The sequence below is a fragment of the Neophocaena asiaeorientalis genome, unplaced genomic scaffold (assembly GCF_003031525.2).
Source record: "Neophocaena asiaeorientalis asiaeorientalis breed wild unplaced genomic scaffold, Neophocaena_asiaeorientalis_V1.1 scaffold1, whole genome shotgun sequence".
Lineage (NCBI taxonomy): Eukaryota > Metazoa > Chordata > Mammalia > Artiodactyla > Phocoenidae > Neophocaena > Neophocaena asiaeorientalis.
The window spans coordinates 1,707,061-1,712,432 of NW_020171981.1; positions in this window are offsets into that span (position 1 = coordinate 1,707,061).

Below are 5,372 nucleotides of genomic sequence, written 5' to 3' on the forward strand. Positions count from 1 at the left end.
AGCTACCTGGGGCGGGGGGGAGGTCAGAGGCCAGACCCCACCACCCCAGAGCGAGAAGCAGCTCTGCAGCAACTGTTCGCAGGGTCCCCTGCCCAGCAGATGACACACAGGGGGCATGGCCCGCCGGGCAGCATCCGCAGCTCCCAGCCAAGCTGGGGACATCTAATGAACTAAGGCCGGTCCTTGGTGCCGTCATCCAGGCAGAAAGGAAGGAGGCTGGGGGGCAGGAGGGCTGAGAGAAAGTGGACAAGAGGAGGGCAGAGCTAGTGCAAAGTGGAGGGTCCGGTGGAGCCCGGGTTGTCTTACTGGGGACAAAAACAACGGTGATACCAGCATCCCTGGGGGCCTCTCCTTGTTCAGACTGAAGCGTGGCCTCTGTGTGGGCCCTCTGTGTATGTACACACACATGTACACATACATACGGTGTGAGCTGTGGGTACCCAAGCACACGTAACACCTGTGTGAGCTCTTTGCGTGTGTGTGCGTGCACGCATATATCCTGGGTGAGCTCTGGCTGTACACGCGTGTACATAAGCACATGTCCATCCTCTGCAGGCTCTCTGCGCGCGTGTGGGCCTACCCCCTGTGCGTTCTGCACATGTGCACGCATCTGTGCGCCCCGTGTGAGCTGTGTGTGTGATCTCTGACACGCACCGTGCGAGTGGCCAGGATCCAGTGCCAGCAGCAGCCACGGTGGCTCCCTCCCTACCTGCAGGGGTGTCACAGGATCATCTGCCCTCCTGACGGATCCCACACAGAAAGGGAGCGGGAGGGGAGGCCTCAGTCTGGGCACCATCTACACTCTCGACCTTGTGGCCTGGGCGAGGTGGCTGGGCCCTCCTTTCATGGAGATAGAGTGGGGGTGGGCAGTGGGGTCAGAGGGCAGGATTGTTTTCTAGCTTCCCCCTCTTCACCCTGCCACTGTTACCCCAGTCCATAAACATCCTCAGAAGAAACCTCCCCCAGAACGTGTGCTCCTGGCCCTGCATTTTCCTGCAGCCATCACCTGCTTCCCCTCCTCCCTCCCACCGCGGCCCCACCCCCGGGGAAATACAAGGATCTGTCTACGTGTCTGCCTCCTTTTCCCCTCCTATCTCTCCTCTGCCCACATCTTCTTCCTCCTTCACCGCCCCAGTGGGGATGCTCTCCGTAAGCAGCCAGCAGCAAACTGAAAACTCCAGGGGCCACCATCTAACCACACCTCCGGGGCTCCACCAGACCCTGCTGAGCAGGCTGCCAGCGCCCCAGTCTTCCATGTCCCCGGTCGCTTCCTCTCTGTCCTCCTTTTTCCTTCACGCCTCTTCCTCAGCTTTCCTGCCTGGCTCCACACAGCAGCTGGAGGAGTCTTTCTAAATAGCTCCCCTACTTACGTCCTTGGGGCTCCCCCATCCTCAGGGTAAGTCCAGCACCTGAACGAGGCTTTTGAAGCCCTGCACATCTGGCTCTGCTTCATCAGGCCCCCTCCCCTTGGCTTCTCCAAGGTCGCCATGCCCCAAACCATACCGAGTTTTCTGTTCCTACCAAGCATGGTACCCAATCTTGCTTCTAAGTGTTTCAACATGCTGTTCCTTTGCCTGGAGCGGCCTCCCTCTCTGCACCGCCCCCTTCCGCTAGCTAATTAATGCCTACCTGCCTTTTGGTCTCACCTGGGAAGAAACTAGATGGCTTCCTTTACAGACAGCCCAACCCCCAAACCAGAGCTGGAGGCCCCAAGGCAGCACCACTGCTGGATGCATAGCTCTCTCCTCCTCACAGGCCCATAGTAGGTGCTCAGTAAACTTGGTCTGGATGAGGAACTGGTGGTGTTCCCCAGGCCCAAGCACTTATCCACGCTCACGGTGTGTGCCACCGTCCACGCTCACGGTGTGTGCCACCGTCCCTCCACCTACAGTGAGTTCTGCGTCTGCCGCCTGGACCCTTCCACGCAAACTCAGATGTGAATGTCCAGCTGTTTTCCATATATATTCATTCAACAAATACTTCTTGAGCACTTAGTGTATACCAGGCAGTGTTCAAGATGAGCACTGTTTTATAGAAAGAGGAGGTGAGCCACCCATATAATTCCAAGTTTTCCATTAGCCACGTTACAAAGTGAAAGGAAACAGGTGAAATTCATTTTAGTAATATATTTTCTTTAAGTGCTTTTTCAACACACCATCAATATAAAAAAAGTATCGAGGAGATGTTTTATATTCTTCGTTTTGTACTAAGTCTTTGAAGTCTGGGGTGTGTTCTGCACTTGGAGCACATCTCAGTTTGGAACAGCCGCGTATCTAAGACTCGGCCGCCACCCGCGGCGAGTGGCTGCTGTATTAGCAGATTCGGGTGTTGGGCTCCAGTGGTGAACAAAACTCGCCCCTGTGAAGCTCACATTCTGGTGGACAACAAATATAGACTGTACCACCAGCCAGTGTAAAGAGTAAGCGGAGAGAGAGTGAAACCCCTGAGGAGTGACGGGGAGCAAGAACATACCAAGTTGCTAGCCGTGAAGCTTCTCCGGGAAGAGCATTCCCATTGGAGGGAATGGCGAGAACAAAGGTCCTGAGGCGGGAATAAGCTGGAGGTCTTGGAGGCCAACAAGGAGGCTGGTGTGGCAGGAGTGGAGTGAGGGGCGTGGAGAGGGTCACCAGCAACTCACATGGTGCCCCAACTTCCTTAGCTCTCCTCTCAGTTGCTGGGGTCCCCATCCACCCTGGCCACCTCCGTCTGTTGTTGCCAGAGCCCGTCCTCTGCCCGCCTTCCATATCCCATCAATCACCTGGTCCTCCTGTTTTACCACCTAAGCATTTCCTCCCCTTGGCCACTCTTCTCCACCCCTTCAGAGGCTGCCCAGGGTCAGCCGGTCACCGATGGCCTGGGGTACTCCCTTCCTAGCCTCTGCTCCCGCCCCCTGCAATTCTAATCTGAACACTCACTCACTGGCTTCAAATCCTTCACTGCCATTGCCCTCAGGATCAAGTCCAGCTCCTGAATTGGCCTTGACCAGCCCGTCCCAGCCTCTACAGCTTCACCTGTTCTGCCTTTTCAACCGAAACCCAAAATGGTTAAAACACAGAGCTGGGGATAGTTTCTGATCACCAGAAGCTTCTTATTACCTCTGCATTCCACCTGGCTAACTCTTCCCCTTAGAGATTTAGCTGGGAGAGAGCACCTGTTTCAGGAAGCCTTCCAAGCCCTGCTCCAGGCCTGGTTAAATGCCTCTGCCCTGTGCTCCCATAGGCAAAGCACACGTCAGCCTTCGATGACCAGACTCCAGCAGTGGTTCTCAACTGGGGGCGATTTTGCCCCCCAGGGGACATTGGGCAACGTCTGCAGATATATTTGGTTGTCACAGCTTGAGGGAAGGTGCGACTAGTGGATAGAAGCCAGGGATGCGGCTAAACATTCTACAGTGTGCAGGACGGCCCCTCTCAACAAATAATTCATAGCCCAAAGTGTCACTTGTGCCGTAGATAAGAAACTCTGCTCTACAGTGAACTATGAACCATCCAGCGCAACCTCAAGCCCCAGCAGCAAAGTTACTATCCCAAGGGGGGCGCTTTGTAAGTGTGGGCGTCACTGCTTTAGTCGTCACAGTGAGGGGCACCCTCTTGGCATTTGGCGGGTAGGGGCTAAGAATGCCAATGTCCCCCCACAATAAAGAATTGTCACACACTCCTTTAGAATGTCCCACTGACACTTACATAGTGAACAGCCTCTTTATAATTACCTGACCCTGTTTTACATATAAAACATTAAGGGTTTAGTTTGGGATTTTTTTTTTTTTTGGCATGGTTTTATTATTCGTTCTTGGTTTTTATCCACCCATACTCTTTAATTTTCCTGGGCTCCTTGTACAGAATAGCTCCTGACTTTCTTACTTCTTTTAAATCCAAATGTTCATTAAAAAAAGAGAAGCAAGCATAAGACTGTGTCCTATCTGCCCAATAATTGGGCCCAAGCATTGACACATGGAAATTCACAGTACTTTCCCTGAATTTCTCCTTTACAATATAGTGTGCCAGCATGGTGACTTTTTAAAGCATGTGTTTGGTATGTTATGTTAAATTATGTCAGGTTCATAAAGAAACCTGTTAGAAAGTGTTAGAAAGTATTTGCTAGAGGAAGAGAGCCTCTGTCCTCAGCACCCTCTCCAGCCTGGGCCAGACTGTGACATAAGTGAGGATCTGGCGCCACCTGATGGCTGAAGTATAAATGGCAGGTGGACCCCCGTGGAAGGAACTCTTCCCGCCCAGGAATCTCTTCTCGCCCAGGCGCCCTGCTAACCCTCCCCAAACGCAGCCTCCACTGCCACCTCCCCAGACGTCCCCGCCCCCAAAATCTCAGTGCTTGATGCTTCTTCAAGGGCTTCAGGGATCCAGGAAAGAGCCCTGGCTGAGAGGTAGGAGCCCTTAGTACTGTTCCCCGATCTGCCACTAACTTGCTGTGTGACCATGGGCAAGGGCACTGCCCTCTCTGGGCCTTGATGTGTAGTGGCGGGGTGGGGGGGGAAACTGGCTTCTGAGGACCCTCAAGGCCTGTCACACTCCATCCTCTCAACCAGGAGCATCCAAGTGCCCTGTCACCTGTCTGTCCTCTGTGCCTCCTGCCCACAGAAGTGAGCTTAGGGGAGGGCAGGACAATTCTTCCTGGAGGCAGAGGGACAAGAGGGCTGGCCTCCCAAGTTTCCATCCCAATCCTGAGCGCTTCTTAGTTTGCAATGAGCCCCTGACCCAGGTCCCCATGCCAACTGCCACTCCTGATGTGAAGGTCATCTGTGGTCACTCCAAAAATAGAACTCTGCCACTAAGTGACCCCCCCAGACTCAACCTCTGGCTTCCCAAGGGCTAGGGACTCTGAGGGCCGAGGTGGCTTTCTGCCTCGGACCGGGGACTCCCTGAAGGCGCAGGCAGTCTCTCCCTTTCTCCCCTCCCCCCACTCCACACTGGGGTCCCTAACGGGCTGTGAAAGCCCCTAGACCAAGGGCTTTCTAAGGGCAGGCTCTGAAGGCGGCTTGGCCCCCCCCAGCGCCCACAGCTAACCCCCAGCCCCTGCCCAGACACCGGGAGAAGGCGGCGAGGCAGCGAGGCTCTGAGGCACGTGTAGAATAAATATAACTTTATTCTTTATCCAGTAGATCTCAGTGGAAAGTCCAACAGTAACAGGTGCACCAGCGGGCTCACTTAAAATGAAAATTCTTATTAAAAAAATCAAAACCAAAAAAAAAAAATTAAAATAAAAACAAAACCAGCAAGAATTAATACCTGGGGGTTGGTATGGCAGGGTATGTACAGGGGGAATCCCCCACCCCGGCCCACCCCCTCTGTCACCAACCGAGGCAGGGGGGTTCCCCAACGGGGGGGGCAATGGCTTGTGAGTTCTGAGGATGGGGG